This window comes from Somniosus microcephalus, chromosome 12, assembly GCF_052327205.1.
Source record: "Somniosus microcephalus isolate GS21.2 chromosome 12, FLI_Smic_1.0, whole genome shotgun sequence".
NCBI lineage: Eukaryota > Metazoa > Chordata > Chondrichthyes > Squaliformes > Somniosidae > Somniosus > Somniosus microcephalus.
Genome location: NC_140998.1, coordinates 6343257 through 6368067, shown reverse-complemented (window position 1 = coordinate 6368067; position 24811 = coordinate 6343257). Strand labels below are relative to the sequence as shown.

At 53.7% G+C, this 24811-nt stretch overlaps 1 protein-coding gene across 1 annotated transcript in view; it reads left to right on the top strand.

Moving 5' to 3' along the window:
- Positions 1-24811, top strand: part of LOC147108996 (tubulin polyglutamylase TTLL5-like) — a 154142-nt gene that overhangs the window by 1359 nt on the left and 127972 nt on the right. The gene's annotated exons all lie outside the window — the stretch shown is intronic.

Below are 24811 nucleotides of genomic sequence, written 5' to 3'. Positions count from 1 at the left end.
CCCGGCACCGGGTAACGGGGAGGCTGAGCCCAGCACCGGGTAACGGGGAGGCTGAGCCCAGCACCGGGTAACGGGGAGGCTGAGCCCAGCACCGGGTAACGGGGAGGCTGAGCCCAGCACCGGGTAACGGGGAGGGGCCGAGCCCGGCACCGGGTAACGGGGAGGGGCCGAGCCCGGCACCGGGTAACGGGGAGGGGCCGAGCCCGGCACCGGGTAACGGGGAGGGGCCGAGCCCGGCACCGGGTAACGGGGAGGGGCCGAGCCCGGCACCGGGTAACGGGGAGGGGCCGAGCCCGGCACCGGGTAACGGGGAGGGGCCGATCCCAGCACCGGGTAACGGGGAGGCCGAGCCCGGCACCGGGTAAAGGGGAGGGGCCGAGCCCGGCACCGGGTAATGGGGAGGCCAAGCCCGACACCGGGTAACGGGGAGGGGCCGAGCCTGGCACCGGGTAACGGGGAGGGGCCGAGCCTGGCACCGGGTAACGGGGAGGGGCACACACAGGGCACAAGCAGCACAGCTCCATTGTGAACGGGATAAAGTGGGCAGCCTGCCCTCTCGGGGCTGAGAGGCTGGTGAGACAAGAACATACGTCAACCCAGATCCTTCAGACTGAAGAATGGGCCATTTCAAGGTGTAGTTGCACCAATTGGGCAGGGGCTTGATGTGAAGAAGGGAACTTTAAACGTAACTTAGTGCAAACTTTAAAAAGGAAAGAAGCGGTATCCTTGTATGTACAGAGCTCCATCTCACATCAACGAGTCATCTGCACGTGTTTCACACAATCAATTACTTTATGGACTGAACTAACTGTTTAGGCAAATGAGCGCTTCCTAATATTCAAAGCTTCCACTCTGTATTGTGCCAGTTTAAATAATTTTAGTAGCCTAGATGTAACCACATATCTGGCATGGTTAAGATAAATGTCCAAATGTTTTTAAATAGTTTTACTGTCCGGTCTCCTGAAGGTGCTGATTCTTGGTCGGTGCGGTTCCCTGTGGGCGTATACAGTGCGTCAGGCGTGGCTCAGTGGGTAGCACTCTGAGTCAGAAGGTCGCGGGTTCAAGCCCCACTCCAGAGATTTGAGCACATGATCCAGGCTGACACTCCAGTGCAGCACTGAGGGAGCGCTGCACTGTCGGAGGGGCAGTACTGAGGGAGTGCCGCACTGTCGCAGGGGCAGTACTGAGGGAGAGCTGCAGTGTCGGAGGGGCAGTACTGAGGGAGCGCTGCACTGTCGGAGGGGCAGTACTGAGGGAGAGCTGCAGTGTCGGAGGGGCAGTACTGAGGGAGCACCGCGCTGTCGGAGAGGCAGTACTGAGGGAGCGCCGCACTGTCGCAGGGGCAGTACTGAGGGAGAGCTGCAGTGTCGGATGGGCAGTACTGAGGGAGCACCGCGCTGTCGGAGAGGCAGTACTGAGGGAGAGCTGCAGTGCCGGAGGGGCAGTACTGAGGGAGCACCGCGCTGTCGGAGAGGCAGTACTGAGGGAGCGCCGCACTGTCGCAGGGGCAGTACTGAGGGAGAGCTGCAGTGTCGGATGGGCAGTACTGAGGGAGCACCGCGCTGTCGGAGAGGCAGTACTGAGGGAGCACCGCGCTGTCGGAGAGGCAGTACTGAGGGAGCGCCGCACTGTCGGAGGGGCAGTACTGAGGGATGATGCGCTATCAATTACTCATAAAAGACTGAGAGTTAAGAGAGTAACTAAAGGCTTTTATTAGCAAAGAACAGAGCATGCCTCTCCTGGTTGACTGGGTTCCAAGGAGGCAGGGGGCTGCAGGTCAATCACCTTTATACCTGGGCCTGTGTGGGTGGAGCCAGCCGAGACATGTTGAGGCATGCATAGGTACAACAGTGTGTAACAACAACAACAACAACAACAACAGTGGTTTACCACATTCACCCCTTGTTTAAAATTGAGTCCGGCGGGGTGAAGTGTACTAAAGGTTCGTGTAAGTAAGTCTATCAGGTGGCCTTGTATGCCGTCCTGATCGTCGTGGTGGCGGCGGTGATGGTGCAGCATCCAACGTTGAGTCTGGCGTCTCATTGAGTGGTTGGGTGGTCAATGACGGGTCCTGGGGCTGCGGCATGCCGTCTAGCGGGGTTGGGTTGTGGGTAGTGGTGGATGGCAATGGTAGTGTTTCAGGGGCACCCAAAGGTGCGAGATCTCGTGTGGGGGCTGTGTCCTCCCGCCCGTCCGGGTACGCTACGTAAGCGTACTGGGGTAGGCGTGGGTAGTGGTGGATGGCGAGGGGGGTGTTTCGGGAGCACCCGAAGGTGCGAGGTCTCATATGGAGACTGTGTCCTCCCGCCCGTCCGGGTACACCACGTAAGCATACTGAGGGTTGGCATGGAGGAGGCTCACCCTCTCGACCAGGGGGTCCGTCTTATGGGACCTCACGTGCTTCCGCAGTAGGACGGGTCCTGGAGAAGTCAGCCATGTCGGTAACGAGATTCCTGATGTGGACTTCCTGGGGAAGGAGAACATTCTCTCGTGAGGGGTAGCATTGGTGGCTGTACAGAGCAGTGACCGAATGGAATGGAGCGCCGCAGGGAGGACTTCCTGCCAGCGAGAGGCCGGAAGGCCCTTAGATTTCAAGTTTAAAAGGACTGCCTTCCAGACCGTCGCATTCTCCCTTTCCACCTGGCCATTCCCCCGGGGGTTGTAGCTGGTGGTCCTGCTTGTAGCGATACCTCTCGAGAGCAGGTACTGCCGGAGTTCGTCGCTCATAAAGGATGAGCCCCTGTCGCTATGAATATAGCTAGGGAAACCGAACAAGGCGAAGAGGTCATTCAGACATTTAATGACCGTGGTACTGGTCATGTCTGAGCAAGGGATGGCAAACGGGAAACGGGAGTACTCATCAATTATGTTGAGGAAGTACACATTGCGGTCGGAGGAGGGGAGGGGCCCTTTAAAATCGACGCTCAGCCGTTCAAAGGGGCGCGTGGCTTTGATCAGGCTTGCTCTGTCTGGCCTATAAAAATGCGGTTTGCACTCGGCACAGATTTGGCAGTTCCTGGTCATGGTCCTGACCTCCTCGATGGAGTAGGGCAGGTTACGGGATTTGATGAAGTGAAAAAACCTGGTGACCCCCGGGTGGCAGAGGTCATTGTGGAGGGTCTTCAGTCTATCGACCTGCGCGTTGGCGCATGTACCACGTGATAGGGCATCTGGGGGTTCATTGAGTTTCCCGGGCCGGTACAAGATATCGTAATTGTAGGTGGAGAGTTCGATTCTCCACCTCAAGATCTTGTCGTTCTTGATTTTGCCCCTCTGCTTATTATTAAACATAAAAGCTACTGAACGCTGGTCAGTGAGCAGGGTAAATCGTTTTCCGGCCAGGTAATGCCTCCAATGTCGCACAGCTTCCACAATGGCCTGGGCCTCCTTTTCGACAGAGGAGTGTCGAATCTCGGGGCCCTGGAGGGTCCTTGAGAAAAAGGCCACGGGTCTCCCCGCCTGGTTAAGGGTTGCAACTAGGGCAAAGTCGGATGCGTCGCTCTCCACTTGGAAAGGGATGGACTCATCCACTGCGTGCATTGTGGCCTTCGCAATATCTCCTTTTATGAGAGTGAAGGCTGCACAGGCCTCTGCTGTCAGGGGGAAGGAGGTGGACTTGATGAGGGGTCTGGCTTTGTCCGCATAGTTGGGCACCCACTGAGCATAGTACGAGAAAAACCCTAGGCATCTCTTCAGTGCTTTTTGGCAGTGGGGGAGGGGGAGCTCCATAAGGGGGCGCATCCTGTCGGGGTCGGGGCCGATGACTCCGTTCTCCACTACACAGCCAAGAATGGCAAGGCTCTTGGTACGAAACATACATTTGTCCTTGTTGTATGTTAGGTTCAGCCGCTGGGCCGTACGGAGGAATTTCTCTAGATTAACATCATGGTCCTGCTGGTCGCGGCCGCAGATGGTGACGTTGTCTAGATAGGGGAAGGTGGCCTGGAGCGCGTTCTGGTCGACCATCCGGTCCATCTCCCGTTGGAAGACTGAAACCCCGTTGGTGACGCCGAAGGGAACTCTGAGGAAGTGGTAGAGACGACCGTCAGCTTCAAAAGCTGTGTACTGGCGGTCCTCAGCCCTGATGGGGAGCTGGTGGTATGCCGACTTCAGATCAATCGTCGAGAACACCCGGTATTGTGCTATCTGATTGACCATGTCAGATATGCGGGGGAGTGGGTATGCATCTAGCTGGGTGTAGCGATTGATCGTCTGGCTGTAGTCAATAACTAGGCGCTGTTTTTCGCCAGTCTTCACTACCACCACTTGTGCTCGCCATGGGCTGTTGCTACTTTCAATAATCCCTTCCTTCAGGAGTCTTGCTACCTCGGATTTAATGAAGCTCCTATCCCCGGCACTGTAACACCTGCTTTTGGTAGCGATGGGCTTACAGTCGCGGGTGAGGTTAGCGAACAAGGAGGGGGGGGGGACTTTAAGGGTGGAGAGGCTGCAAATGTTGCGCGGCGGGCAATTTAAAAGCTGCTGGCTGCAGACTGTGAGTGGGGGGAGGGGTCCGTCGTACGCTAATGTGACACTCTTAAGGTTGCACTGAAAATCCAACCCCAGTAGAACGGCAGCGCAAAGATGGGGCAGGACCAGGAGTTTAAAATTTTTGTATTCTGTGCCCCTTACTGAAAGGGTCACTACACAGTAGCCACCGACGTCCGCTGACTGGGCTTTGGAAGCCAAAGAGATCCGATGTCGCGTCGGCAGGACCAGGAGAGAGTAACTCCGCACCGTGTCGGGGTGGATAAAGCTTTCCGTGCTCCCGCTGTCAAAAAGGCAGGTAGTGGCGCGGCCGTTTACCTTAATGTCCATCATGGACCTGGACAGTTGATGAGGGAGAGATTGGTCCAGCGTCACGGAGGCCAGCGTATGGTCGAGCGAGTTGATGTGGTCGTCAGATGAGGCGGTGGTTGAGTCCGGGTCCCCCGTGGTTGAAGTTGGAGACGTCGGAGATGGTGGACAAAATGGCGGCGCCCATGGTCCCGATCCCCACGCGGCTGGGGGAGTCCAAGATGGCAGACAAGATGGCTGCCCCCACGGTTCGCACGCGGCGCTGCTGGCGTTAGCGGTTTTACCTTTGCAGGCGCTGACATAGTGTCCTTTCTTCCCGCAGCCGGAGCAGGTAGCGTTTCTCGCCGGGCAGCGTGCCCTGGGGTGTTTTGCCTGGCCACAAAAATAACATTTCTGTGCCTTGGACATCGCAGCAGCAATTGAAGGTGGCGGTCCCATGACCCAAGGTTGTGGCGTCCACGTTGCGGAGCGGTTAGGGGAGAAGGCGTCCATATTCCTGTGGGCCGCGTCGAGCGAGAGCGCGAGGGACACTGCCTTTCTCAGGTCCATTTCTCCCTTTTCCAACAGTCTCTGCCGGGAGTAGTCGGACCTTAGACCCGCAACGAAAGCATCTCGGATCAGTCCCTCCGTGTGTGCTGCGGCTGATGCTTCTTTGCAATCGCAGTCTCGGCCGAGTATCCGTAGTGCCCGTAGGAAGGCCTCCACCGATTCCCCGGGCTGCTGTCTGCGGGATCTTAAGAGGTGCCGGGCATAGACCGTATTTACCGGGCATGCGTATTGCCCTTTTAGCAGACCGATAGCCGCTGCGTAGGTCGTCGCGTCATGGATTATTGTATAAACTTGGTGGCTCACCTTTGAGGCCAGGATTTCCAACTTGTTTTCGTCCAGGGTCACAGTTGAGGCTTGCAGGTAGGCCTCGAAGCAACGCAGCCAATGCGCGAATTTGGTAGCCGAACCCGCTTCTTGGGGGTCTAGGTCCAGGCATGTTGGTCTGAGGGCTCGCAGCAGCTCCTGTTGCTCAGCGTTTGGTGCAGCAGCCTGCTGTTCAGCGTTTGGTGCAGCAGCCTGCTGTTCAGCAAATGTCGACATTTTGTTTTTGCTAATAAAATTGATGCGCTATCAATTACTCATAAAAGACTGAGAGTTAAGAGAGTAACTAAAGGCTTTTATTAGCAAAGAACAGAGCATGCCTCTCGTGGTTGACTGGGTTCCAAGGAGGCAGGGGGCTGCAGGTCAATCACCTTTATACCTGGGCCTGTGTGGGTGGAGCCAGCCGAGACATGTTGAGGCATGCATAGGTACAACAGTGTGTAACAACAACAACAACAGTGGTTTACCACAAGGGACAGCTGCACTGTCGGAGGGGCAGTACTGAGGGAGAGCTGCAGTGTTGGAGGGGCAGTACTGAGGGAGCGCCGCACTGTCAGAGGGGCAGTACTGAGGGAGCGCTGCACTCCCGAAGGGGCAGTACTGAGGGAGCGCTGCACTGTTGGAGGGGCAGTACTGAGGGAGCACTGCACTGTCGGAGGAGCAGTACTGAGGGAGCACTGCATTGTCGGGGGGGCAGTACTGAGGGAGCGCTGCACTGTTGGAGCAGCAGTACTGAGGGAGAGCTGCACTGTCGGAGGGGCAGTACTGAGGGAGCGCCGCACTATCGGAGGGGTAGTACTGAGGGAGCGCTGCACTGTCTGAGGGGCAGTACTGAGGGAGCGCTGCACTGTCTGAGGGGCAGTACTGAGGGAGCGCTGCACTGTTGGAGCAGCAGTACTGAGGGAGAGCTGCACTGTCGGAGGGGCAGTACTGAGGGAGCGCCGCACTGTCGGAGGGGCAGTACTGAGGGAGCGCTGCACTGTCAGAGCGGCAGTACTGAGGGAGCGCTGCACTGTCTGAGGGGCAGTACTGAGGGAGCGCTGCACTCCCGATGGGGCAGTACTGAGGGAGCGCTGCACTGTCAGAGCGGCAGTACTGAGGGAGCGCTGCACTGTCTGAGGGGCAGTACTGAGGGAGCGCTGCACTCCCGATGGGGCAGTACTGAGGGAGCGCTGCACTGTTGGAGGGGCAGTGTTGTGTATGTACCTTTAAGGGAATAACTGGTCTTAGACTGCAGTACCAGCAGTGACCACCCCTGTATAAAAGGCCCTAGCAGGCTTCTGTAGTTTCAGTTTCAAGCTGCCTCTTGTTCAGTAAAGTACCTGTTAAACTGTTCTCCCGAAGTCCGTGTATTATTGAGGCGCGGACTTTACAGTGGCGACGAGTAAGTTCGAACTCACCTGCAGTGTGGCATCATCTCACGGGGATCTCGCCTGAAAGGAAGGTCCTGGAAGGTCGTAGTCTGAGCAACGGGCATCGACCGAGGGCAACCGCCCAAAGAATCCATCGGTGTTTGGAGAATTGCGGGAGAGACTGTGGTTCCAGCGAATCGTGCTGGTAGCAGGTAGCGCGCTGACCCTGCCGGACTGCGGCGGGCTCAAGCTCGATCGAGCGGCTCTACAAATCGGGCCGTGCAGCGTCGCCGGGAAAAGAAAACAAGAGAGAGAGGGTGGAGCGCACAGGGCGCGGTCGGTGCTCGAGAACAGGACAACAGAGAGAAACTAAACGGGGGGGGGGGAAGGAAAGCGAGACGCGCCGAAGCTGCGGGTCGCCGCCATTACCCCGTAGAACGCTAGGAGCAGCGTGGCAGTAAGGGGAAGAAGCAAAAGCGCGGGAGGCGCCATTTTATCCCGTTGGGGAAGAAGCAAAAGCGCGGGAGGCGCCATTTTATTCCATTGGGGAAGAAGCAAAAGCGCGGGAGGCGCCATTTTAAATCGCCCAAGATGCTGAAAAGTGGCAGTATCACTGCTTTCGACAACGAGGTAGAAGACTGGACCACGTATGTGGAAAGAATTGAAGTGTACTGCAAGGCAAATGAGGTGGCTGAAGAAAAGAGGGCGTCGGTATTATTAAATCTGATGGGTGCGAGTACGTACGGCCTATTGCGGAATTTAATTACCCCAGCTAAACCAATGGAGAAAAGTTTTGAGGAGATTGTTCATATCTTACAGGAACACCTAAGCCCTACACCACTGCTGATAGCAGAAAGATTCAAGTTCCATAAAAGAAACCAGCACAAAGATGAGAGCAATGCTGACTATCTTACGGAACTACGCGAGTTATCGAAGCACTGCCAGTTCGGAGCAGGACTGGCAGACACCTTACGGGATAAGTGATGCGCTATCGATTCTAATAAAAGGCTGAGTGGAGTTCAGAACAACAGGCTTTTATTAACTACTGAATGCAACTACAAACAGATCAGGACTATGCCTCTAGTGGACGACCGAATGGCAGAGAGCTGCCGTGCAGCCGTCCTTATACCAGGTAGCCAAGGGCGGAGTCAGCTGAGGCATAGTCAGGTATAACAGTGAAACAAGAGTGAACGACAACAACAACAACAACAACAATAGTGAACACCGTGAACGACAGTGGTTTACCACATTCACCCCTCGTTTAAAATTAAGTCCGGCGGGGTGAAGTGTATCAAAAGTTCGAGTAGGTGAGTCTGTTGGGCGGCCTTGTTTGCCGTCGAGATCTTCGTGGCGACAGTTGAGATGGTACAGCTTCCAACGACGCGTCTTGAACGGGATCGAGCACCGGCGTATCGTCCCCTTTGGTGTTGGGTGGGCGAGTGGACTCCGGCGGGTCCTGGGGTCGCGGCATGCCGTCTACTGGGGTGGAATGGACAGGGGTGAGAATTGGGTCTACTGAATTTTGGGCCGTGTCGAAGGGGGTCGTGGTGGAGGGCAATGGTGACGGGTCAGTGGACCCCGAGGGTGCCAGATCTCTAATGGAGACTGTATCCTCCCGCCCGTCTGAGTATGCCACGTAGGCGTACTGGGGGTTGGCATGGAGGAGGTGAACCTTCTCTACCAGGGGAGCCATTTTGTGGGACCTTACATGCTTCCTCAGCAGGACGGGCCCTGGGGACGTCAGCCAGTGTGGTAGTGAGGTACCGGATGTGGACCTCCGGGGAAAAGCGAACATTCGCTCATGGGGGGTGGCGTTGGTGGCAGTACACGGCAGTGACCGGATGGAGTGGAGCACATCAGGTAGGACATCATGCCAACGGGAGGTCGGAAGGCCCCTAGATTTTAAGGCTAGGAGGGCCGCCTTCCAGACCGTCGCGTTCTCTCTTTCAACCTGTCCGTTCCCCCGGGGGTTGTAGCTGGTGGTCCGGCTTGAGGCAATACCTCTCATGAGCAGGTACTGACGGAGTTCGTCGCTCATGAAGGACGAGCCCCGGTCGCTATGAATATAGCTGGGAAAACCGAACAAAGCAAAGAGGTTGTGCAGGCATTTAATGACCGTAGCGGTGGTCATGTCCGGGCAGGGGATGGCGAAAGGGAAACGGGAGTACTCATCAACTATGTTGAGGAAGTACACATTACGGTCAGAGGAGGGGAGGGGCCCTTTAAAGTCGACACTCAGGCGCTCAAAGGGGCGGGTGGCCTTGATCAGGTTTGCTCTGTCAGGCATATAGAAGCGCGGCTTGCACTCTGCACAGACTGGGCAGCTCCTGGTCATGGTCCTGACCTCCTCGATGGAGTAAGGCAGGTTGCGGGCCTTGATGAAGTGGAAGAACCTGGTAACCCCCGGGTGGCAGAGGTCGTTGTGGAGGCCCTGTAGTCTATCGATCTGCGCGTTGGCGCATGTGCCTCGCGATAGAGCATCTGAGGGTTCGTTGAGTTTCCCGGGCCGGTACAAGATGTCGTAATTGTAGGTGGAAAGTTCAATTCTCCACCTCAAAATCTTGTCATTTTTGATTTTGCCCCTCTGCTTATTATTGAACATAAAAGCAACTGAACGCTGGTCAGTAAGCAGGGTAAATCGTTTTCCAGCCAGGTAGTGCCGCCAGTGGCGCACCGCCTCCACAATGGCCTGGGCCTCCTTTTCCACAGAGGAGTGTCTGAGTTCGGAGCCCTGGAGGGTTCGTGAAAAGAAGGCCACGGGTCTTCCTGCCTGGTTAAGGGTAGCGGCCAGGGCAAAGTCGGATGCATCGCTCTCCACCTGGAAGGGGATGGACTCGTCCACCGAGTGCATGGTGGCCTTGGCAATGTCATCTTTTATACGGTGAAAGGCTGAGCGGGCCTCTGCCGTCAGGGGAAAGGAAGTGGACTTGATAAGTGGACGGGCTTTGTCCGCATAATGAGGGACCCACTGGGCGTAATAGGAAAAGAAGCCCAGGCACCTTTTGAGGGCCTTGAGACAGTGGGGCAGGGGAAGATCCATCAGGGGGCGCATCCGGTCAGGGTCAGGACCGATGACTCCGTGTTCCACCACGCAGCCAAGGATAGCGAGGCGGGTTGTGCGGAATATGCACTTTTCCTTGTTGTACGTGAGGTTTAGGAGTTGGGCCGTGCGAAGGAACTTATCAAGGTTGGCGTCATGGTCCTGCAGGTCATGGCCGCAGACGGTCACGTTGTCCAGGTAGGGAAACGTGGCCTGTAACGCATTCTCGTTGACCATCCGGTCCATCTCCCTCTGGAAGACGGAGACACCGTTGGTGACGCCGAAAGGAACCCTGAGGAAGTGAAAAAGACGGCCGTTTGCCTCGAAAGCTGTGTACTGGCGGCCCTCAGGGCGGATAGGGATTTGGTGGTATGCTGCCTTGAGGTCAATGGTCGAGAAAACGCGATATTGCGCTATCTTATTAACCATGTCGGCTATGCGGGGGAGAGGGTATGCGTCCAACTGGGTGTACTTGTTGATTGTCTGGCTGTAGTCGATGACCAGGCGCTGCTTGTTGCCGGTCTTAACGACTACCACCTGAGCTCGCCAGGGGCTGGTACTACCCTCAATAATCCCCTCCTTCAGGAGCCGCGTCACCTCAGATCTTATAAAGGATCTGTCCCCGGTGCTGTATCGCCTGCTCTTTGTGGCAATAGGCTTGCAGTCGCGGGTGAGGTTAGCGAACCGGGGGGGGGGGGGTGATTTTGAGGGTGGAGAGACTACAGGTGGGGCGCGGTGGGCAATTTAAAAACTGCTGGTTGCAGACAGTGAGTGGGGGAAAAGATCCACCGTATGTCAAGGTGACACTCTTAAAGTGACAATGAAAGTCCAACCCCAGCAGAACGGCAGCGCAGAGATGTGGCAGGACGAAGAGCTTTACATTTTTATAAACGGAGCCCCTCACCGAAAGGGTCACTACACAGTAGCCGCCGACGTCTGCTGAGTGAGATTTTGAGGCCATGGAGATCCGATGGCGCGCTGGCAGGACCGAGAGTGAATAATGCCGTACCGCATCAGGGTGTATGAAGCTCTCCGTGCTCCCGGAATCAAAAAGGCAAGTTGTGGCGCGGCCATTTACCTGGATGTCCATCGTGGACCTGGCTAGCTGATGGGGTCTGGATTGATCCAGCGTAATGGAGGCCGCTGTGGAGTCGGGAGCGTCGCTGTAAAACCCTGGTGAGGCGGTGGGTGAGTCGGGGGCCCGTTGGCAAAATGGCGGACAAAATGGCGGCGTCGGAGAAGAAGGACAAAATGGCGGCGCCCATGACGATCCTGATCCCCACGAGGCTGGAGGAAGGCAAGATGGCCGCTCCCACGAATCGCAAGCGGCGCTGCTGAAGGTAGAGGTCTTCTGACTTCTGCAAACGCCAGCGTAGTGTCCCTTCTTACCGCAGGCAGAGCAGACAGCGTTTTTCGCCGGGCAGCGCGCCCTGGGGTGTTTGGTTTGGCCACAGAAATAACATTTCTGGCTCGGGCGGGACATCGCTGTAGCAGTTGGGGCTGGGGCCCGGGGCGGCGCCACGTCCCAAGATGGCGGCGGCCGCGACATCCACGAGGCGGCCGCGTGGTCCGGGGAGTAGGCCTCCATGTTCCGATGGGCTACGTCCAACGAAAGGGTGAGTGAAATCGCCTTCTTCAGGTCGAGCTCGCTACTTTCCAGCAGTCGCTGCCGTGTGTGAGTGGACCTGAGGCCCGCAACGAGGGCGTCCCGGATGAGCTCCTCCATATGTTCCGTGGCTGATACTTGCTTGCATTCGCAGGCTCGGCCGAGTTCCTTCAGCGCCCGTATGTATGCTTCTGTGGGTTCCCCGGGCTGTTGTTTGCGGGACCCCAGGAGATGTCTTGCGTAAACATAGTTGACCGGGCGTGCATATTGTTCCTTTAAAATGTCGATAGCCCCCTGGTAGCTCGTAGCGTCCCGGATAAGGGCAAAAGCTCGGTGGTTTACTTTCGAATTCAGCACCCTGAGCTTGTCGGCGTCGGTGGCGACGGTCTCGCCGGATGCAGCCAGAAAAGACTCAAAACAGTTCAACCAGTGTGAGAACTTAGCAGGCGAGTCCGGTTCTTGCGGGTCGAGTTCCAGGCACTTGATCTTAAGTATCTGCAGCATCGTTATTTTTTTATTTTTTTTTGTCAGTAGTTAATAAAATTGATGCGCTATCGCTTCTAATAAAAGGCTGAGTAGAGTTCAGAACAACAGGCTTTTATTAACTACTGAATGCAACTACAAACAGATCAGCACTATGCCTCTAGTGGATGACCGAATGGCAGAGAGCTGCCGTGCAGCCGTCCTTATACCAGGTAGCCAAGGGCGGAGTCAGCTGAGGCATAGTCAGGTATAACAGTGAAACAAGAGTGAACGACAACAACAACAACAACAACAACAATAGTGAACACCGTGAACGACAGTGGTTTACCACAATAAGTTTGTCTGCGGGCTCCATAGTGAAGGAACCCAGAAACAACTACTTTCAAAAAAGGACCTGACGCTAGAACAGGCTTTCAGCGTGGCAGTATCCTACGAAGCAGCAGCACGGGGAGCTGCGGAAATACAACAGAAACCACAAGAATACAGCGCTAACGAAATGGCGTATGGAGCCGAAAAGTGCTATCGCTGCGGCAGAACAACCCATGAGCAGAAGGACTGCTGGTTTAAAGACAAAATATGCAGGCAATGCGGGAAAATGGGACATATAGCAAGAGTCTGCAGGTCAGGAAAGAAGACCAACACGACAAGAACTACTAAGGAACAGTACAGGAAAGTAAAGAAACTGACAGATAGTAGTTCAGAAGATCAGGAGAGTGATAAGGACTCCGGGAGCAGGCGACTAAGTTGTTTAAAGTTACACAACGTGATCGCAAAAGAAGATCACCGAACCATTTGGGTCACCCTCATGATAGCAGGGTCCCCAGTGAAGATGGAATTGGACACAGGATCAGCCCTAACTGTCATGAATCGACGAGACTATGAGCGGCTATTCTCACACATACCCTTAAAGGACACGTCCATTGTATTGAAGACATACACGGGGCAAAAGGTCTACCCCAGAGGAAAAATAAGGGTGCCAGTTGAATATAACGGAAAGGAAACACAGAAACTATACATGTATATACTACGAGATGGAGGACCACCATTATTGGGACGCGAATGAATCCGAAGACTACAATTGGATTGGCATTCCATTCTGGCACTAACTGTGACTGACAAAAAAGATGATGACGTCGCACCTGGACGTCTGTCACAAATTCTATCTGACGCGGAAGAGGTGTTCCAACAAGGACTTGGGACTCTAAAAGGAGTAAAGGCAACCATAAAGATTGAGGATAACGCAACCCCAAAATTTTTCAAGGCCAGACCGGTGCCATACGCGATACGCCCAGCTGTGGAAGCTGAACTGGAGAGTCTGGAGCGTTCGGGGGTGCTGTCTAAGGTGGACTCGAGCGAGTGGGCCACACCCATCGTTCCTGTAATGAAGAAAGCATTGAGCAGCACGCCTGGGGAGCCAAGGAAGGTTCGCATCTGTGGGGACTTCAAGGTGACTGTGAACCCAGTCCTGCACACAGTACAGTATCCGCTTCCGCGGATAGAAGATATTTTTGCCTCACTATCTGGAGGGAAACGTTTTACAAAGATTGACCTGGCTCAAGCGTATCTACAAATGGAGGTGGAAGAAGCATCTAGGAAATACCTCACGATAAACACTCACAAAGGCCTTTACCAGTACAATCGACTGGTATTTGGGGTAGCATCGGCCCTGGCTATGTGGCAGAGGGCAATGGAACAAGTCCTGCAAGGGATCCCGGGGACCCAGTGTTATTTGGACGACATCCTGGTTACGGGCGAAAATGACAATGAACACCTTGCCAACCTGGAACAGGTGCTCACGAGATTGCAGGAATATGGGCTACGAGCCAACCGTCCCAAATGAGAGTTCTTCAGGAGACAATTCTCGTATTGTGGCCACATGATTGATGAGGAAGGGTTGCATAAGTCGCCGGACAAGATTGAGACTGTAGTCAAGGCTCCAGCACCAGAAAATGTGTTGCAACTGAGGTCGTTCCTTGGGTTGGTGAACTACTACCATAAGTTCCTGCTGAATTTATCTACAATTCTGCACCCACTGAACGCCCTCCTTCAAACTGGTGTAACATGGAAATGGAGTGATGAGTGTAAGCGTGCCTTTCAGGAATGTAAATGCCAAATCACTTCAAAAGAAGTATTGGCCCACTACAACCCAACACTACCGATTCAGTTGGCATGTGATGCGTCACCTTACGGCATTGTAGCGGTGCTGTCACACAAATTCCGTGACGGTTCAGAGAGGCCAATAGCCTTTGCATCGCGCTCGCTAACCTCAGCCGAGCGTAACTACGCCCAGATTGACAAGGAGGCCCTCAGCCTGGTGTGGGGGGTGAAGAAGTTCAATCACTATCTGCACGGGCAGAAATTCACCCTACTGACTGATCATCAACCCCTGGTCTCAATTTTTAACCCAAAGAAGGGCGTTCCGGTGATGACGGCGCAACGGCTGCAAAGATGGTCACTTTTTCTAGGGGCACATCAGTATGACATAGAGTACAAAGGTACGAAACAACATGGAAATGCTGATGGGCTGTCGCGCCTACCGTTGCCTACGGCGGAAGAAGCACCTGCAGTGGACCCTGTGGAGATATTCCATGCGACCATAGTCGAATGTTTGCCTGTTACAAACGCAAGTATTGAGAAGGAAACCCGAAATGACCCAACACTCTCTCGGGTCTATGATTTGATGGTGAAGTGATGGCCAGCATATGGCGACTCACTGTTGCCAGCATTCTCGCCAAGGAGGGAACAGCTGTCAGTGTGCCGGGGAACCTTGATGTGTGGATCCCGAGTGGTAATTCCACCCAAGTTGAGAGATAGAGTACTCAATGAGCTTCATGAGGGTCATCTGGGAGGGATAAAAATGAAGAGCCTAGCCAGGGCGTTTGTGTGGTGGCCGGGAATCGATAAAGAAATCGAGGATATGACCAAGAGATGCACAGGATGCCAGAAGGTCCAAAACGCTCCACCACAGGCCCCGCTACATCCATGGGAGTGGCCCTCATCTCCATGGCAACGGGTACACATTGATTTCGCTGGTCCATTTATGGACTCAATGTTTCTAATCGCTGTGGACGCCCATTCGAAATGGCCAGAGGTCATTAAAATGTCCTCCACCACCACGGAGAAAACTATTGCAGTCCTAAGGACCATCTTCACCAGGAATGGGTTGCCAGAACAGATCTGTTCCGACAATGGCCCACAGTTTGTGTCTGAGGATTTCCGGAGGTTCCTGAAGAATAATGGGGTGAAACATTACACATCTGCCCCATATCATCCAGCCACAAATGGATTGGCTGAGAGGTTTGTTCAGACCTTTAAAAAGGCCATAAAGGCAATGTATAATGACGACATACCACTGCAACACAAGGTGGATAACTTCCTGTTTGCTTACCGGAATGCGACACATGCAGTAACCAACCAAACTCCAGCCGTACTGTTTTTCAACCGGAGACTAAGATGTCGCTTGGATTTGCTCAAACCAAACATAAGACGAGATGTTGAGGATAAGCAGTTCCAGCACATAAATGAGAAGCCAACCAGGAGCTTCAAGATAGGGCAACCAGTCTTGGCCCGCGACTACCGAACAGAAAAATGGCAGCCAGGCACGATATGCACACAGCAGGGACCACTAATGTACACAGTGGATGTTGGAGAGAGCATCGTGAGACGCCATGCTGACCAGATTCTAGAGTCACAGGAACAAGCCAAACCTGTACCACAAGCATGTGCACCTGGTAATGAGCCCGAAGTACAGATTGCGTCTACCTCAGAAGCAGGGGTATTGGAAGCTGATGAACCAACCAATGACAATGAGCCAGAATTGACTCCACCGCCAGAACAGGATACTCGAGAAAGGCGCTATCCAGTCTGGATCAGGAAGCCTCCTCAAAGACTGAACTTATAAATGACTATTTCAGTTGATGTACATATTACTGAGAAAATTGTAATTGTAATTAGTTATTATTTAGTTGTTAAATGAATGTTAAGTACTGTTTATGTAAAAGGGGAGGAATTGTTGTGTATGTACCTTTAAGGGAATAACTAGTCTTAGACTGCAGTACCGGCAGTGACCACCCCTGTATAAAAGGCCCTAGCAGGCTTCTGTAGTTTCAGTTTCAAGCTGCCTCTTGTTCAGTAAAGTACCTGTTAAACTGTTCTCCCGAAGTCCGTGTATTATTGAGGCGCGGACTTTACAGGCAGTACTGAGGGAGCGCTGCACTGTCGGAGGAGCAGTACTGAGGGAGCGCTGCACTGTTGGAGGGGCAGTACTGATGGCGCGCTGCACTGTTGGACGGGCAGTACTGAGGGAGTGCTGCACTGTCGGAGGAGCTGTACTGAGGCAGAGCTGCACTGTCGGAGGGATGGTACTGAGGGAGTGCTGCATTGTCGGAGGGGCAGTACTGAGGGAGCGCTACTTTGTTGGAGGGGCAGCACTGAGGGAGCGCTCCATTGTCGGAGGGACAGTACTGAGGGAGAGCTGCGCTGTCAGAGGGGCAGTACTGAGGGAGAGCTGCACTGTCGGAGTGACAGTACTGAGGGAGCGCTGCACTGTCGGAGGGGCAGTACTGAGGGAGCGCTGCACTGTCAGAGGGGCAGTACTGAGTGAGTGATGCACTTTCAGAGGGGCAGTACTGAGGGAATGCTGCACTGTCGGAGGGTCAGTACTGAGGGGGAGCTGCACTGTCAGAGGGGCAGTACTGAGGGAGCGCTGCGCTGTCGGAGGGTCAGTACTGAGGGAGAGCTGCACTGTCAGAGGGGCAGTACTGAGGGAGCGCTGCACCGTCGGAGGGGCAGTACTGAGGGAGAGCTGCACTGTCGAAGGGTCAGTACTGAGGGAGCGCTGCACTGTCGGAGGGTCAGTACTGAGGGAGCGCTACACTGTCGGAGGGGCTGTCTTTCGATGAGCCGTTAAATCAAGGCCCTGCCTGCTCTCTCAGGTGGATGTAAAAGATCCCATAGCCACTATTTCGAAGAAGTGCAGGCGAGGTCTTCCCCGATGTCCTCGCCAGTATTTATCCCTCAACCAACATCACTAAAAACTGATGATCTGGCCACTGTCTCATTGCTGCTTGTGGGAGCTTACAGTGTGCAAATTGGCTGCCACATTTCCTACATTACTACGTTAAAGGCCCTCTACACATGCAGTTGATGTTTGTAAAATGGGATTGCGATTGATTGCAGCAACACCCTGATTGGCGGAATGGAGAGGGAACAGTGCACATTGAAGGGTTTAGATCGGGCCACATATTTTGTGAGTAATAGAACAAAGAACAGAAAAACTTGAGAGCAAGAGTAAGCTCTTTACGCGGAGGGTTGTGAGGCTGTGATAGATCAGTGATTGAAGGAAAAGAGAATGAAAGGTTAATGGGAACAGGGCGGGTACACGGGATCAGGTTACTGCTCGTGTGGGGGACCATCTCCAGCATGGAATGGTGGGGCCGAATGGCCTGTTTCCTTGTAAATTCAGTGAACTGCAAGTGTGGTGATCGATGTTACACTGAGAACGGATCTGGGAGGCTCCTTGATCACTCTTGTGAGCCCATGTGCCATGTGATGTGGACCCCGGTCCTATTCCTGGTCTGTCCCGAGTCGGCCTAGGCAGCAGTGGGGTTACTGCCCCAGTCCTATTCCTGGCCTATCCTGAGTGGGCTTAGGCAGCAGCGGGGTTACTGCAGTTGGCCTCGGCACCTCTGGGCAATGGAAAGGCAAAACCTCAAGCAGGGTTCCTGCTCTTGCCACGCTCACTACTTGAGCCCACACCATGGCTCTGTGCTGCTGTGTTATTCCCAGCAACCGAGATCACATGCAGTCAATTTGGTGCGGGTTCGTGATCGCAGGTGCGTCGCCAGTCCGACCTGGAATTCATTAAATGCGTTTATACAGCAGAGTTCCCCTTTGGCCCATGCAGTTTTATTATTAAATAACCACGGGATTGCTTTTCCTTAACAGAGTCAGAGTATTACACCAGTATTACGCTGGATACAGGCCAGAATAGTGTGCGGAGGCGTTCCTGGAAACTGCTTTCCCTTGGAAAACAATAGGGGGTCGAAGGAAAATATGTTTCCGATTGACTGTTTCTTGCTGAGGGTCAGGATCCCTCCTGCTTCAAGTGACCTCCAGTTGGCTGATCACACAACAGTACAGTGTGGATGTTGAGGAGTTTGTGTGTGTTTAAAAAAAATAATGTTCCTGGGATGTGGGCGTCGCTGGCAAGGCCAGCATTTATTGCCCATCCCTCCTTGCCCTTGAGAAGGTGGCGGTGAGCCGCCTTCTTGAACCGCTGCAGTCCGTGTGGTGAAGGTGCTCCCACAGTGCTGTTAGGGAGGGAGTTCCAGGATTTTGACCCAGCGACGATGAAGGATCGGCCGATTATATGTCCAAGTCAGGATGGTGTGTGACTTGGAGCGGAACTTGGAGGTGATGGTACTCCCACGCCATTGCTGCCCTTGTCCTTCTCGGTGGTAGAAGGCGTTGCTGCACTGCATCCTCTGGGTAATACAGACTGCAGTCACATTGCACTGATGGTGGAGGAGCTCGATATTGAGTCCTGTGGCAGCCTGCACCCTGGTCCCCAATCCCGTACATGGTGACAGTCCCTTGTGTAACTTTGCTGAAAGTGTGAAGCAGTTATCTGTTCAATGATGTTCAGCTTGCTTTTCCATTTCTAATCTTGCTGCCTTTCTGGAGTTTCCCAGCTTGGTGCGAGCAGCCTGATGTTATCACTCTGTGATCACTGCCACTTATTTCCAACAACTGGGACATGTGCTGGTGCAGGCGCTGAGTAGCAGCTGCAGGGGCATGTCACTCAATGCAGACTTTAGTTTTAATTTTAGGATTACAGAAACCATGTGTGGCTGCTGCTGAGCCAAGCCGTCGTGTACATGTTCACAGTTAATGGACAGCAACAGCGTAACCTCACACGCCCTGGACCCCAGCCAGAAGCCGATACTAATGTTCCTGCTCTCAATTCAATGGGCAGTTAGTTTTCTGCTCAGAAATAGATGAGCAATGTGCTCCAGTGACCTCCACCATGCAGGTACTGTGATAGTGAACAGAGGGCTAGTGCAATGGAGAGGGAACAGCGCACATTGAAGTGTTTAGATAGGGCCACATATTTTGTGAGTAATAGAACAAAGAACAGAAAAAAATTGATTGCTTCGACATGTTCATTTGACATGTTCATTTGCAACACTGCAGTGCCAGGTGTGGTAGTGAGCTATGCAGGGCAGGATGGAGTCAGTTTGGATGCCTAGAATTTGCTGAATTAGCTGATCTGAACCTTACTGCAGCAACAATCAGCACCTTCAGGAGAGGAGGGGACCCGTACCCCAGTGAGAGTCGGCACCTTCAGGAGAGGAGGGGACCCGTACCCCAGTGAGAGTCAGCACCTTCAGGAGAGGAGGGGACCCGTACCCCAGTGAGAGTCAGCACCTTCAGGACAGGAGGGGACCTGCACCCCAGTGAGAGTCAGCACCTTCAGGAGAGGAGGGGACCCGTACCCCAGTGAGAGTCAGCACCTTCAGGAGAGATGGGGACCCGTACCCCAGTGAGAGTCAGCACCTTCAGGAGAGGAGGGGACCCGTACCCCAGTGAGAGTCAGCACCTTCAGGAGAGGAGGGGACCCATACCCCAGTGAGAGTCAGCACCTTCAGGAGAGGAGGGGACCCGTACCCCAGTGAGAGTCAGCACCTTCAGGAGAGGAGGGGACCCGTACCCCAGTGAGAGTCAGCACCTTCAGGAGAGGAGGGGACCCATACCCCAGTGAGAGAGTGAGAATCAGCACCTTCAGGAGAGGAGGGGACCCATACCCCAGTGAGAGTCAGCACCTTCAGGAGAGGAGGAGTTCCGTACCCCAGAGAGAGTCAGCACCTTCAGGAGAGGAGGGGACCCGTACCCCAGTGAGAGTCAGCTCCTTCAGGAGAGATGGAGACTGGTACCCCAGTGAGAGTCAGCACCTTCAGGAGAGGAGTGGACCTGTACCCCAGTGAGAGTCAGTACCTTCAGGGGAGGAGGGGACCCATACCCCAGTGAGAAAGTGAGAATCAGCACCTTCAGGAGAGGAGGGGACCCATACCCCAGTGAGAGTCAGCACCTTCAGGAAAGGAGGGGACCCGTACCCCAGTGAGAGTCAGCACCTTCAGGAGAGGAGTGGACCTGTACCCCAGTGAGAGTCAGTACCTTCAGGAGAGGAGGGGACCCGTACCCCAGTGAGAGTCAGCACCTTCAGGAGAGGAGGGGACCGGTACCCCAGTGAGAGTCAGCACCTTCAGGAGAGGAGGGGACCCATACCCCAGTGAGAGTCAGCACCTTCAGGAGAGGAGGGGACCCGTACCCCAGTGAGAGTCAGCACCTTCAGGAGAGGAGGGGACCCGTACCCCAGTGAGAGTCAGCACCTTCAGGAGAGATGGGGACCCATACCCCAGTGAGAGTCAGCACCTTCAGGAGAGATGGGGACCTGTGCCCCAGTGAGAGTCAGTACCTTCAGGAGAAATGGGTACCCGTACCCCAGTGAGAGTCAGCACCTTCAGGAGAGGAGGGGACCCGTACCCCAGTGAGAGTCAGCACCTTCAGGAGAGGAGGGGGACCTGTACCCCAGTGAGAGTCAGCACCTTCAGGAGAGGAGGGGACCCGTACCCCAGTGAGAGTCACCGCCTTCAGGAGAGGAGGGGACCCATATCCCAGTGAGAGTCAGCACCTTCAGGAGAGGAGGGGACCCATATCCCAATGAGAGTCAGCACCTTCAGGAGAGGAGGGGTACCTGTACCCCAGTGAGAGTCAGCACCATCAGGAGAGGAGGGGAGCCGTACCCCAGTGGGAGCCAGCACCTTCAGGAGAGGAGGGGACCCGTACCCCAGTGAGAGTCAGCACCTTCAGGAGAGGAGGGGACCCGTACCCCTGTGAGAGTCAGCACCTTCAGGAGAGGAGGGGGACCTGTACCCCAGTGAGAGTCAGCACCTTCAGGAGAGGAGGGGACCCGTACCCCTATGAGAGTCAGCACCTTCAGGAGAGGAGGGGACCCGTACCCCAGTGAGAGTCAGCACCTTCAGGAGAAAAGTTACTGGACAAAATAATTTCATTTTGGGGTTCTTTAAATCTGGGAGTGTGGCCTATTTTAAAATGTGTTTTTGGGATGTGGAAGACCACATTGATTGCCCCTCCTGGATGTCCTGCGAAGCTGTTGGTGAGCTCATGCTGTCACCATGGCCTAGAAATAAGAACCAATGTTAGAAAGCTGGAATACGAGTCGACCTGACGGGTCAAATGGCCTCCTTCTGTGCAATACTATTCTATGATTCTAAGAGGGGTGGACTTTGAGTGATTTGGATGGAGTTATTCTAAATCGAGTCATTTTAAAATTCAGATAGAGATAAAAAGATTACGGGAAATCTGAAATAGAACAAAATGCTGGAAGCACACAGCAGCTCAATCCGCACCTGACCACAAATGTTAACCTGTCTTCTGTTTGGCAGGTGCTGAGCGAACTTCTGTGCATTCCCATCATGTTCTATTTTAACATTGCGAGAGATTGCTGAACCGTGGGTTCCTGCCCCTTGCGGCTCCTCTCCCCGGTCCCGGACTCTGTGCGGAAACATAGTGACTGGGTGAAACTGGCCCAGTCAGTGACAGCCTTTGAAGCAGGGGACTGAAAGTGAAACAGATTGGCCACCCATCCCACCTTAGGCCCAAACACAACGTCTCCAGACAGCATTGAACAAAGGAGCTAATAGAGGCAGTGTTTTTGTTAACTTGGAATGGTGCTTGGATTTCTAAGCACCAGTAGTCTATGATTGACTTGCCATGCTTTATTTAATTATATGATTCAATAAAAATACATTCTTTCATGGCTCCCCGGGGATCAGTCTCTACATGACTACAGAGGCATTCCTGTTCTGAATAGTACGCACTTTGAAGTTCGTCTTGGCCAGTGCTACTCACTAACTTTCTATTTGAAAGCTATAATCTCAATCTGTGCCTTGCTGAGGGACATGCTTCCCCTCGCAGTGGTGGGACGTGGGTCTACGGTTTTAATAGGGCCCTTTTACTCGCTCGGTGCACGTAAAGTCAGCCTTGCCTCCTCTCAATTGCTCGCTGTCTGTTGACGAAGGAACAAAAGACAAGAGAGGGAAGAGCACTCGGCCCCAGCTCGATAGGGATTTCTCAAGCTGAGCAGGCCAGGAATGGAGAGGCAGAGCCGCAAGTCTGTCATGGGTCACAGGTGGTGAGATTGATGACCACCAGCCTTGCTGTGACAGCTGCTCTTGGCGAGCCTCAGCCCAGCTAATCCACTCAGCCCGTCGCGACGAGGAGCTCCGTGGGTGAGTGTGTAGCTGCACACGCTCGCAGTTACCTGCAGAGTTACCCGCGCCTTATTAAAGTAAAACCCCTCTGCTCCAGTCTGGGCCCCAGGCTCCCCGTTCATACATCAGAGAGGTGCAGCATTTGTAGTCTTTTCAACTTCCCCCGTCTTGGTGCAGAGCAGGAATGCACCCTCCCCAATGAATGGAGCCACACATATTGGAAAGCGTTGCTGAGGTGGAGGGGTGCGGGGAAGCAGGGAAAATATTGCAATGGAAAATGTGAAGTTTAGTGCAGACTGGAGTTTGCAATGTCCTAATGGAGTGCCAGACCTCCCATTGTTCTTTCATCTTGGAGTGTGCACTGATTGTCTTTCAGCACATGGCACCCCTCCATCTGGCACATGCATGAGGCAGGGAGATTAATGTTTACTGCAGAGAATTTGCTGTAAGAGATTGTAAGTATCAAAATGTTTCGCTTGGAGCTGAAAGATAAACAATTTTTCAAACTGCCTCTGACGTCAGGTGCAGACCCAAGTACCAATGCTTTGCTGTGTGGAAGGTCAGCGACTGTTTCAAGTCAGCTCCGAGATGGACTCGGTGTCCACCTTAGAGAGGGAGGGAGAGAGGCACAGGACAAGGCACATCAAGCAGGATATGCGTAGAATGGGTTAGTTCATTCTGAGCTCTAATATCTCTGAATATTGTATAAGGTCTGACCAGGGCTGCCTTGGGATGGGGAGTGATTCCTTTCTCAGTGCTACATAGAAACATAGAAGATAGGAACAGGTGTAGGCCATTCGGCCCCTCGAGCCTGTTATGCCATTCAATGAGATCATGGCTGATCATCCAAATTCAGTACCCTGTCCCTCCTTTCTCCCCAGATCCCTTGATCCCTTGATCCCTTTAGCCTTAAGAAATATATCTAACTCCTTCTTGAATATATTTAATGAATTGGCCTCAACTGCCTTGTGTGGTAGAGGATTCCACAGGTTCACCACTCTCTGGGTGAAGAAATTCCTCCTCATCTCAGTCCTAAATGGCTTACCCCTTATCCTTAGACTGTGACCCCTGGTTCTGGACTCCCCCACCATCGGGAACATCCTTCCTGCATCTAGTCTACCTAGTCCTGTTAGAATTTTATAAGTTTCAATGCGAACCTCTCTCATTCTTCTAAACTCCAGCGAGTATAAGCCCAATCGACCCAATCTCTCCTCATACGTCATTCCTGCCATCCCAGGTATCAGTCTGGTGAATCTTCACTGCACTCCCTCCATGGCAAGAACATCCTTCCTCAGATAAGGCGACCAAAACTGCACACAATACTCAAGGTGTGGTCTCACCAAGGCCCTGTACAACTGCAGCAAGACATCCTACTGAGGGATATTATAATCCGATGGGAGGAATTCTACATGTGAAGAATTTTAGCAAGATAGCCAGCATGAGCACAAAAAACGGAAATTCCCTTTATATCAGGGTGTCCGCACTACATGAAAAAAGTATTCTGCCTAGTCTAATGCTCACACTGCATACCCTTTAATATCCCACCCAGTCTAATCCCACTCTCCCCCTCACTCCCCGCACCCTTTAATATCCCACCCAGTCTAATCCCACTCTCCTGCTCACTCCCCGTACCCTTTAATATCCCACCCAGTCTAATCCCACTCTCCTGCTCACTCCCCATACCCTTTAATATCCCACCCAGTCTAATCCCACTCTCCTGCTCACTCCCCGTACCCTTTAATATCCCACCCAGTCTAATCCCACTCTCCTGCTCACTCCCCATACCCTTTAATATCCCACCCAGTCTAATCCCACTCTCCTGCTCACTCCCCGTACCCTTTAATATCCCACCCAGTCTAATCCCACTCTCCTGCTCACTCCCCGTACCCTTTAATATCCCACCCAGTCTAATCCCACACTCCTGCTCACTCCCCGTACCCTTTAATATCCCACCCAGTCTAATCCCACTCCAGCTCACTCCCCATTCCCTTTAATACCCCACCCAGTCTAATCCCACTCTCCTGCTCACTCCCCGTACCCTTTAATATCCCACCCAGTCTAATCCCACTCTCCTGCTCACTCCCCATACCCTTTACTATCCCACCCAGTCTAATCCCACTCTCCTGCTCACTCCCCGTACCCTTTAATATCCCACCCAGTCTAATCCCACTCTCCTGCTCACTCCCCGCACCCTTTAATATCCCACCCAGTCTAATCCCACTCTCCTGCTCACTCCCCGTACCCTTTAATATCCCACCCAGTCTAATCCCACTCTCCTGCTCACTCCCCGTACCCTTTACTATCCCACCCAGTCTAATCCCACTCTCCTGCTCACTCCCCGCACCCTTTAATATCCCACCCAGTCTAA